Raw genomic sequence first — 12,500 nt, forward strand, 5'->3', positions numbered from 1 at the left:
CCAATCATTCCAAAAACATTTGAAGCATGATTACAATTTTTTTAATATTTAGTTAGCGAAATGTAATTAACATTGTAGTGGAGAACCTTAACAGCTTAAGATTTGCCAATGACTTTGTTGTGTTTAGTGATCATAGAAGGATTTAGAAAAGAAGACACACATTTGAATACGGAGGTACAATTGAGTACTGAGATTTAATATGAATAAAACAAATATAAACTTCAGTGAAAATGCACAAAATGAATAAGTGTTTTGGACGAACGTCTAGAGATTGTATTGAATTAATAACTTCGGCAGAGAGTAAGTGTTACCACAGGAACGAAATTAAAATAAGGATAAGCCATGGATGGAGACTTTTTCTAAACAAAATGAGATTAGTCAAAATTAAAAAGCCATTTTCTCTAAAAATTTAAGTATTTACTGAGATGTTCCTGCCATTTTCATCTTGCGCATCAGGAACTTGGAGTATTAGTGAAACCTTAGAACATAAGCTAGGTACAACTTTGAGAGATATGGAAAGAGTAAGGATTATATGCACATTATGATTATATACTCTCTAATATATTTGTAGCTAGCACAGAGCTTTATAGGCCATAATGAAGTATACGCCCCCCCTCACGATCTCATGTAATAGAAAAAAGAAGAATAGTCACCGATTATTTCAAAGTTGCACATCACTAATGCCGATCTATAGCTCACTAACCTTTAGTAATCAAATTGAATAAAATAGTCAAATTTGTTTGAAAATTACATTAACATAACAATAAATCAAATTTGAATATCATGGTATGTTTACCGGATTATGAATATTAAATTCTATCGCATAAATTCGAATCATACTGTATAGTTTTTGTTTTAATGAATAAGTTTCAATAATTAAGAATTTTCTTTCGAAGTGATATGAAGTCAGTAGATAGCTAAATTACTAGATTTATGTTGTATTTCGAGCTTGAAAGGGAAGTCATAGTGGAAGCAATAAAATGTAAACATCTAAGTGGCAAGGCACACCTTTTCCTACCTTGCCTAATTATGAGAATCTTATTACTGGTCCGACTTGATTAGGTATAAACTTGAAGAAAAATGGACAAAAAAATTATGATTGGGTGTTTCTTCATAGCCTTCAGAAAATTAATGAGGATAATATTAAAAGAAAAGATACAACAAACTAAGAAAACTAAGAGTTATTGGTGCTATTATAGTATCCTATCTATCGTCGAATTTCTACAATAGTATTGTATCTACCACAAAGTATGTTATCTATCCTCAATGTTAATCCTCCTGTTTGATGGGGATTATCAAACAGATTACTTACCACCAATATGTTATCCTCATTGGACTTTAATGATAGCTTGATGATATTTATTGGCAGGACAACACGAGTGCATAATTATAAGCAGTTTGCGGGGAAACTCTTATTACAAATTATTCAAAGCTCATCATACAACAATGCTACAAGTTATTCAAATGAAAAATCAAATATTGCAAAACTGAAAGAAAATAATCTATGAAAAAAATTCGATCAAAAATTTATTTTACTACTGCTGGTAAACATATATTACATCATTCAAGAAAGCAGAAAATGAATCGTCGCCTTTTTCTCAGAACTTTCCAACAGTAATGATCTAAATGGGATTGCAAATGCTAATGAGGTACTCCTCTCTTCTTCTTCAGTATATCAATCTTGGCATCCAGCCATGATCGCTCAATAGACTACGTATGTGCTCCTGAATTTGGGTCCACATAATTCTGTTGATGGTTCGTAATGGATTACAGATCCAAATTGGAACTCACGTTGTATGATAGGGATCAAAGTTTTCTTATCTCTTCTTCCAACGTAAAAGTACCTGCAATCAAGTCCATTTTTTAATCTAAAAACCCAAGGTCCATCGAGGCGAGCGCCATGGTTCTTTTTATTAACAGGTTCAGCATCAGAATCTTCAGAGTTTGGGGGATGGTCGCCAGCCAACAATCGACCACAATTATATTTACAGCGACCAGAAAATCGAGCCTCATCAATCTGTATGGGGTTTTCCTCAGTGCCAATCATTTAGCCTCTAGTTTGACATGAAACCATCACATCACACACTTCACGACACATATTAAACTAGTCAGTTACTCCATTGGGTGATTTCCCAGTTAATTGGATGGTAGTGTTAATTGGGGACTCGCAAACAAAATAATAAACCAATGCAAAAATTTCACATAAACTCAGTCTGCTGTTTATCTTACCATTCAAATTGCTATAGTGAAAAAAAAACTTGTTTCCTTTCCGAACCAAACGATAAGTTTGGCAGCTTTTTTTTGGACATATTAGTATTGGCACAAATTCTCCTTTTCTGTTCCTCTTCTCTTTTTCCTGCATCAGTGATCTGCATTTGTGACAAGGAGGCACATCTTCAACATGGTCAACAAGATCGTGTTCTCTTAAGTACGCCACGGCTACATCTTCGCTGGAAACTATTTTGTACAAATCTCTGCCAAGCATGGTGCTAGTAGATTTCCTTTTAGATATATGTGTGACAACAATGAGACTGAAAAAAATACTGGGTGAATAACAATGTCAAATTTTGGACTACTAATACACAGATAAACAAGAAGATTAACATTTCCTTATTCTAGTGCTAATCTGCCTTAGAAGAGACGGATTAGCTTTGGTGAAAAGTTGGTAATGATCCTCCTTATTAGAGGCGGATTAAAAAGTAGACCTTGTTGTTTGTTGCTTTTGAAGATTGCCTGGCCCTTTTGGCCAGACACTGGCTTTTGCAATCTTGCAGCCCGTAGGTGTGTTGGTAGGATATATTGGGATAGGTAGTTGGGATGGAGGATATTCTGCAAAATTTATTTTAGGATATTGGGATAGGTTTTGGGTTATGATGGGTTGCTTTGAGTAAGAAGTAATTGACTGTGGGAAGGGGATGCCTTCCCATGAGCTTACTGGCTCCAGTCCTAGTTAGAGAAAAAGAATTATAGTAGTAGGTCCCGATAAGTAGATCTCGGGAAGGAATTGAAAAGTTTTAGTTGGAGATGTTGATATAGGTGGAGTAAAAAACTTCATAGTGGTTTAAGCTTGAGTTGTGAGATGGAGGGATCGTGTGAGATTTCAGCTGAGTGGGAGAGAGCTGAAAGGAGGGAATTGTAGCAGTTTTAATAGTAGAGATAGGATGGAATAAAAAATTCCTGTACCTGTGAATATAAAAAAAAGTACAAATAAAGGTTACTTATGATTTGATTTATTGAGACTTTCAAAGGTGGTTGGGAGGGATGCCTGAACTAGGAAAAGAGAGATTGAAAGTGAAAAAGATGCTGGATACCAAAAAGACCGCCGACGGCTCCGATCCCATTTTACAACGTTGAAGAAAGGACGGGAAGGAAAAACTGTCTTCTTATAAGGAGTACGAGTTATTGCCCCAGGCCGCCAGCACCCGTTCTGATTCCAGCAAGAGAGATTGGCTGAGAGGAGAGAAAGATATGATGGAAATCAAAAAGACCGCTGACGGCTTTGACCCCATTTCCAAGCTGAAAAGAGGAGGGGAAGACACAATTGTCTCCTTATAAGGTGTACGAGTTGTTACCCTCAGCCGCCAACAACCGTTCTGCTCCCACCATAGAAATTACAGGGGGTATAAGAAGGTTTCTTTTCAATTGCCGCTTAGATTGCTGGTTGGCGTTGTTGCAACGTTATCTCGGTAGAGGGTAGCTGCGGAGAAAGGCGGAGAGGGTGTTATGATTGTCAAGTATGTGTTTGACAATTGCTGTTGCAGTTGCAGGATTGTTGGGATTGAAATCCTGCAGAAGTAGGCTTGTTTCCTGACATTGCTCTAGAGGTTCTTCTGTGTCTTGATTACAGTACTTGCACTGTCTTATTGGTGTATGGTGTGCAGCAGGGTCTTCGTCATTATCTAAGATAATTTGCCAGTTGCATAGATAACCCAGTCGCACTCTTCAGATGATTACTGCGTCCTGGCGAGGTGTTTGTCTTACAATTGGGTGTGATAATATGTTTGTCACTTCAATATACCACTTTGCAGATCTTGATCCATCTAGGAAGGCTCTCCTTACTTCACTAGTCTATTGGATGTTGCAGTAGGCAGCCATTTGATTCTTGATGGTTTTTAATGAATGTGGTAGAGTAATGCTAATGGTTTGGCACATCAAGGCCGATTTGGCTAGGTGATCGGCCTCGTCGTTGCCAGAGATTCCAGTATGGATTGGAATCCAATTCAAGGTAACTTACCTATTGTTGTTTTGGTGGAACAAGGCTAAGAATTGAATTGCAGAGATGAGGTAAACATTCTCTGTAGGTTCCTTGTTGCTGAGGGCCAGAATGGCTCCACTGGAATCTCTATGGATCGTTGTGTTCCCATCTTGTTGGCTGGCAGAGTGTTCTAGAGCTTTTACAATGGCCACTAGTTCCGTTTGCAGTGTGGAAGCATGGTTGGAATGTCTCCAGTTTTCTTTATATCCTGATGCCGAGATAACTGCAGCAGTAGCTGCAGGGATTGCACTGTCTACTGATCCATCCGTATAGTAGGCGTGAGGCGCAGGTGTGTTCCTGATTGCAATTTTTACAGCTTCAGTGAGTTTCTCTGGTATGCAGAGAGCCTTGCTTGCTGCTGGTAGGATGGTTAAGTTGTATTTGATAGGATCATGAGCTCAAGGGGCAGGGGAGCTGAGTGTATCCAGTAGTTTCTTTGCGTGGGAATTTGTCAGATCTAGTTCCTCAGCGAGAGGCAGAAGCCTTTTTAATTTATTATTGAGTGGTCTTTTTCTGTCTGCGATGATTGACTTGAATATAATGCTGCTATTCCTAATGTCAATCCTAGCTGAGAGGGGAATTATGTTGGTTTCTGCTCTAAGTAAGCAGAGTCTTGTCCACATTGGAGAGCCCCTAATGAGTCTCATGGCATTGTTTTGGAGTATTTCTAATGATGCTTTTTGAGTGTCAGTCAATGCAGTGAGTATGGGTGCTGCATAATCAATGTGTGATTGAATTGCTTGTAGATAAAACAGTCTTAGGAGGTTATTTGATACTCCTTGTTTTAGGGAGGTCATTCGTTTCATGGCTGATAGACGAATCTTTGTCTTCTCTCTGAGGTAGGTTACTTCATTGGCTGGTGATAGGGATTTGCTAATGATTACCCCAAGGTACATGAACTGACTCAACCATTCGATGTCTTCACCCCTCAGTTTGAAGTTCTGAGGGTTTTGCGAATGTCTTATAGCCATTGCTTTTGTTTTGTTGGTGTTGATCTTTAGGCCAAGTTGATTGCATTTGGCTTGGATCATGTCAAATGCTTTTTGAGTGACATTTCTTGCATGAGCTTTATGTGGACATACTATGCATATATCGTCGGCATATATGAAAATTTCCCCCCATTTAGGAGTTTTAAAGTGGCTGAGTTCTCTATTAGTAGATTGAAAAGGTGGGGGCTTAGTATGCCTCTTGGGGTGTACTGTTTTCTAGGGGGGTGAACTCAGTGGTTTTTCCTTGGAAAGTGACTCTAGCTTCTCGGTTTTGTGTGTAGTTTCGAGTCCAGGCCAGTAAGTGTCCTTTCACTCTTCTTTCACCAAGTGTGAAGAGTATAGTTGGTGAGCTGGCTAGCTCAAAGGCTTTCTCGAGATCGAGGAATATGACAAAGGCTTTTTTGTCATAAATTGTTGAGAGGACATCTGTAATGCATTCTTTAGTGTCTATGCCGCGTCTGTAGGCATATAGGTGATGATGTAGCTGGCCTTCTTTCCACTGCAGTCTGTTGAGTACCATTCTCTCAGCTACTTTCTCTGTGCAGCTTATCAAAGCTATTGGTCAGTAGGTATCTGGCTCCTTGGATTTTGGAATTGGTTGGGTGTCCTGCTGGTTCCATGTGGTTGGACGTAGTCTTTCCGTTTGTGTCCTGTTAATCAAATGCACGTAGACCAATTTAGCATGGTCTTCCATGTTCCTCAGAATGCTGTATGTGATTAGGTCGGCTCCAGGGGCAGTGTCCTTCCTACCTTTTGCGAGGGCTGTGTTAAGTTCATCCATGGTGTAGGGGTGATCAGTATCATCTACCATGTTGCAGGTGGCTTCAATGATGTTGTTCCTGATTGGGAGCAGTGTTCTCTGCCTGTTAATAATTTGCAGAGGTAGATTGGTGGTTTTTGCTCTGTCCGCAAAGCTGTTAGCAATGCTCTTGGCTTCAGCTAATGGGTCTGGGTGTGTGACTCTGGGTGTATTATACTTCCCAGAGACTTTGTTAAACCAGCCCCATATCTTGGCTAGGGATGTGCTGAAGTTGACCTCGTTGCATCATGAGTGCCATTTCTATTTTTGCTACCAGTGATACTTACACAGAATGTTTGATGATCTCTACAAGTAACTTATGTAGCTCATCTGTTCTGTGTTTTCTGAGAAGTTTTCTGGTACTATTTATTCTAGCATTCACTTCTTTGATGCGACTGTTATAGTACCAGGCATTGGCATGTTTCTTCTCAGAGTTCTTTTTTTTGTGGCATGGAAACAGTAGCTGCTACCTCTAGTGGTTTGCTGAAGTCGGTTGATAGGGTGGAGATATCATCGTAAGGGTTTTTTATGTATTCCCGAGGCCACTCTGTCATAGCTGTTTCAAATTTGTCCTAGTTGGCAAACTCTGGGTTCTACCTTTTCGGGGGTGGAGGAGGAGGGGGGTATTTCTCCAATTCCAGTTTAATTTCAATGGCAAGGTTATCACTAATTAGTACAGGATGTAGTTGCCATTTAGCTCCTCTTTGTACGGCACTGGAGATGAAGGTGAGATCTAGGCGACCTCCTTTTAGATGGGTGGCTTCTGTGACGTTGTTAAACAATGCTACATCGGGATATTCTTGCAATAGGGCAAACAAGTGTGTGCCTGTTTGATTTGTTTCTGATATTGAGTTCAGGAACTGGTGATGAGGGTTGAAGCCGGCTGCAATAATTGAGTCATCATCAGAGGCTGCTGCGAAGAGTGTCTCCGCATTGATACTTTTTGCTGGGGACTTGTAGATGTTGCGGACTGTTAGCATCGTTGCTAGCAGAGATGTCTGGACACTAAGAGTCTCTGACTCTGTCCCACAGTCTATGCTTGGTAATAGTTTGGAGGGGATGCTACTTTTGACAAGGGTGGTTAGTCCTCTAGTTGTCGGTGATAGATACGTTGTTTACACTTTGTATCCTTAGAACGAAAATGGTATGTTCTTATTAAGCAGAGTTTTTTGCAGTATGATAATGTCAGGGTCTAGCACTGAGGTTTGAGATTGGAAGAATGCAAACTTGTTTCGAAGTCTGCAAACATTCCATTGGAGTACTTTGACTTGGGTGTTTTGGTTTTTGCAAGTGGTTGTATTAGGTTCATTTGAAGGAGGATCTATGAAGGGAATTGAGATCTTAGTTCTCGGGCGGTGTTTTCAAACAGGAAGTCATCAAGACATTCCTGTGTGAATTTAGTTTTGCGGGATCGCAAGAAGCTGCGAAGGATATTGGTAATGGCTGCTAGCAGAGCATCCATAGAGCAAGCAGAAAGGTTGTACTCACTGCTGTCAATGATTGGAGGATATTTGGAGGAGCTTGAGGCGCTTGGTATGCTTGTGATGGTGGAGATTGGTATGTTGGGGAATTCTTTTAAGGAGTGGGAAATGTTGGGTGTATGAGTTACAGGTGCGGAGGAGGATGAGGTAGGTTTTTTTAGCTGGGTAGCAGTGGGAGGATTGGTTAGAGAGGTAAATCTTAAAGGTAAGGGAGTGCAAGGAGTATGGGTTGGGGATCGTTTTGCCTTTGGAGGAGGTCTGGGAGGACGTTGAGATTTAGGTGCTTGAGGGGGAGTTGGTGGAGAGGAAGGTTCAGGAATGGCATGTCTGGAAGGGATAGGATTTTGTTGGGAGGTGTGGTTGGATGGTAGAGGGTTTTGTTTGATTGGATGTGGCTTCATTAGACGTTGCTGACGTGGGTGGAGGTTGTATTGGCGGTTTGCTCCCTGGCGGTCTGCAATATGCTGAAGTCTGAGGGGACATCTATCATGCCATGCATGATGGGATCCCCCACAGTTGGGGCAGCGGGTGGTGGTTTTGTGCCCTCCCTTGTGCCTGGCAATACAGTGGGCAGTATGGGGCTGTCTGCTGCGGAAAACTCCACAGATCTCTGGACCTGAGCAGCGGCTTTTGTGGTGGCCAAACTTCTGACACTGGAAGCATCTTAGTGGCTCTTTGAAGTACTCTTCGGTGCGGAATGTGCCCCAGAGGCCGAAGGAGAGGTCAGGAGGGCAGGATCCTTTGAAGACGGCCTCCAATTTGTGGGATCTCCCTCCGGCTTTCCCTTCACATCTCTTGACAGTGATGATGGAGGGATGTTGGAGCACTGGTTCCAGTGGCAGGTCGAGGTCATAAACAATGATGATGGTGGTAGGTCTTTCATTGATGTCAAGCTTGAGTGCATTATCCTGTTGCTCAAGCTAGGTCTTGGTAGGCTCATCTTTGGCTGTTATGACCACGGCTACTATGGCAGCATACGATGTAATGCTCGGTCCTGGAGTTAGTCTAAACTTGGTGTCTTCAGTTGTTGTTGGCGGCGAAGGTGGCTCTTAAGTGGGGTTGTTTTCGGTCTCCATATCTTCTTGCGCCCCTGGTATGTGATTTATGGTTTGCACTGGATGGTCTGTCAAGGTTTCAGGGACTGGTTCTATTGCAGGAGACTTGGGGAGATTTCTATGGCTCCTCAAAGTAAGGCATCTTGGTTTTTTTATCCTGCCTTTCTCCATTCTTGTTCGAGGGGAGGAGGTGGGGATAGGGGAAGAACCCCTTTCTGTCATTGCAGACACACAATGGTAGTCTTCAGTTGTCAAACGATGTTTGTTTCAGGTGTTGTCTCAAAAAAAAAAAAAAAAATTCAAAAAAGTTGGTGAACTCGCAAAAATTGAAGAAAATCTACGGAAAAAGCCTGAAGATTTCAGTTACCTGCTTGTTAAAGATGATCTTTTCACTAGCTTTTTAGTGATAAAGTAGACTGTATCCTTATTCTAGTGCTAATCTGCCTTAGAAGGGACAGATTAGCTATGGTGAAAAGTTGGTAATAATCCTCCTTATTTAAGGCGGATTAGCAAGTAAACCGTATCCTTAGGGACTGATGGTAGGTATCATACTATAGTCAGAAAGGGGTGGTAAATAGATAAATCGGCGGTAGATAGCATACTTTAATAGCACCGAGTTCTTTCATATTGGAGCAATATCCTTTCGTATGTCTTATTTAGATGTTTATGAAAAAAAAAACAATTACTTTTCCTGAAAAATAACTTTATTGGTGATACTTATCTTTTTCTAATAATAATAATAGTAAGCGTTGAGAGGTATATTAAATTTTTTTTTTTGCTGTTTTTATAATGAATTATACAAACAGAAAAAGGTAACGGCAGACTCCAAAGAGTCTACTGTTTCAAAGTGAAAACAGAATAAGTAATTTTCCCCCACACAAAAAAATAAATAAAATAGAATAAAAAAAAAATGATTTTGTAAGTGAATGTAAATAATAGTCTCGTCATTGTTTCATAAATCAGAGTTATTCCCTTTAACAGGGAGTGATTAAAGTAAGAAACAACAGAGAGAGAGAGAGAGAGAGAGAGAGAGAGAGAGAGAGAGAGAGAGAGAGAGAGAGAGAGAGAGAGGCCCTAATGCTTCCAATCTATTTTCTAAATAGCCTCTTCCAAAAAGTAGCATAACGTTTAAGTGGTATAAAGTAACCACTGAAATTAGTTGGTTACCTCTCCATGTAGTCTACGGGGAATTTACTATTAGTTTTGGAAAGAGAGTAAGGAAGGCTGGCTCAAGAATTGAAAAGAAAGTGAAAGATGGAAATGGGAGGTTGTTAAAAGGAGAGGAGGCAAGGAAAGGATGGGCAGAATATTTTGAAAGTTTACTGAATGTTGAGGATAATAGGTAGGAAGATATAATTGCTGTTGCAGGTGTTGAGGTGCCAGTGATGGGAGATGAGAATGAGAGAGAGATTATAATACATGAAGTGAGGAGAGCACTAGATGAAACGAGAGTAGGAAAAGGGTCTGGTATGGATGGTGTGAGAGCTGAGAAGTTGAAGGAAGATTGGTTTCCGGTGAGAGTGGGGCTGAAACAGGGATGTGTGATGTCACTTTGGTTGTTTAACTTGTATGTTGATGGAGTGGTGAGAGAGGTGAATGCTCAAGTGCTTGGACGAGGATTAAAACTGGTAGACGAGAATGACCATGAATGGGAGGTAAATCAGTTGTTGTTTGCGGATGATACTGTACTGGTTGCAGACACAGAAAAGAAGCTTGGCCGATTAGTGACAGAATTTGGAAGAGTGTGTGAGAGAAGGAAGTTGAGAGTTAAAGTGAGTAAGAGTAAGGTTATGAGATGTACGAGAAGGGAAGGTGGTGCGAGGTTGAATGTCATGTTGAATGGAGAGTTACTTGAGGAGGTGGATCAGTTTAAGTACTTGGGGTCTCTTGTTGCAGCAAATGGTGGAGTGGAAGCAGATGTATGTCAGAGAGTGAAGGAAGGTTGCAAAGTGCTGGGGGCAGTTAATGGAGTAGTAAAAAATAGAGGGTTGGGCATGAATGTAAAGAGTGTTCTATATGAGAAAGTGATTGTACCAACTGTGATGTATGGATCGGAGTTGTGGGGAATGAAAGTGACGGAGAGACAGAAATTGAATGTGTTTGAGATGAAGTGTCTAAGGAGTATGGCTGGTGTCTCTCAAGTAGATAGGGTTAGGAACGAAGTGGTGAGAGTGAGAACGGGTGTATGAAATGAGTTAGCAGCTAGAGTTGATATGAATGTGTTGAGGTGGTTTGGCCATTTTGAGAGTATGAAAAATGGCTGTCTGCTAAAAAAGATGATGAAAGCAAGAGTTGATGGGAGAAGTACAAGAGGAAGGCCAAGGTTTAGGTGGATGGATGGAGTGAAGGCATCTCTGGGTGATAGGAGGATAGATGTGAGAGAGGCAAGAGAGCGTGTTAGAAATAGGAATGAATGGCGAGCGATTGTGACGCAGTTCCGGTAGGCCCTGCGGCTTCTTCCGATGCCTTAGATGACAGGGGAGGTAGCAGCAATAGGGGATTCAGCATTATGAAGCTTCATCTGTGGTGGATAATGTGGGAGGGTGGGCTGTGGCACCCTAGTAGTACCAGCTGAACTCGGTTGAGTCACTGGTTAGGCTGGAGGAACGTAGAGAGTAGAGGTCCCCTTTTTTTTTTTTTTCATTTGTTGATGTTGGCTACCCTCCAAAATTAGGGGAAGTGCCTTGGTATATGTATGTATGTATGTATGTATGTATTATTATTATTATTATTATTATTATTATTAGTAGTAGTAGTAGTAGTAGTAGTAGTAATAGTAGTAGTAGTAGTAGCAGTAAATATAGCTATATTTAGATTATACTTCAATAATATTTAAATGTAACATTAAACTAAATTGATTTAAAATTTACTTTCCCACCTATCAATATTCTTATCTAATTATTCTGAGCTTATGTTTTCTCTCTTAAAATAAATCCAAATCTTTCTGTATATAATCAATCACCACTACTCTGCCGTACAGTTGTACTTTGTCCTTTTATGTTAGATATGTCTTTTATAGAGGGATCTTTCTTGCCTCTTTTCCATTTTGTATTTCATGCACATTCTATGCGGTTTTACTCAAGGTTACTAAATCTCTTATAGTCACCTAGCTAGAATTAGTAATCTAAACATATATAGGAACATATATATCTGTATTGATAGTATTTCATCAAATACATAAAAGTGATTAAGAACTTTAAGATGCCCTTCAGGGAAGTTTTTTTTCGGTCTACTCCTCTCCCACTGGTATAAAAAGAGAAAATCGATAATATTTCAAGGAATTTCATGAACTAATATATTATGAGGAAATGTTTTCATAATTTCTTTTTGTCATCTTTTCAATAGTGTTCTTCAACTTGGTCTTAAACATCTTAGTTTCCTGTGGAATCGTTCGACCAATACTTCCTGGCTGTCAGATTTCTTATTCCTTATCTCTGGCACCGTCGTTTAATATTAGTCTAGTAGACTTGCAGCGTTCTGTTTTTGCTTGCTACTTCTGATAGTCGTAATATGAAGCATCATTAAACAAGCGCTCATTAATATATATGATTAATCAATACGAATCTATTAAATTATTGAAATTGCGATTAATGAAATATCCTAATGCTTTCACACTTACAAAATTGACTATGAAAAATTTGTCCTCCCCATCAACTGCTAACATTTGTTTTAATTTTGAAATTACTGTCTTATATTATTCCTGTTCACGAGAGTCATGAATGTATAAAACCTCCTTGAACTTTCCATGGAAACACTGCATTCCTTTAAAGATATTATTTCAGAATTGCGAGAAGATTCCATGTAAACGGTAGTCTAATATGCGTAGAATGCGATGAGTAAAATGGCCATACAAATATTTGATATATTTTAATGCATGTTTTGACGGTTACTTGAAAAACATTTTATTTCATCTTTCTGAAT

The sequence above is a fragment of the Palaemon carinicauda genome, chromosome 12, assembly GCF_036898095.1.
Source record: "Palaemon carinicauda isolate YSFRI2023 chromosome 12, ASM3689809v2, whole genome shotgun sequence".
NCBI lineage: Eukaryota > Metazoa > Arthropoda > Malacostraca > Decapoda > Palaemonidae > Palaemon > Palaemon carinicauda.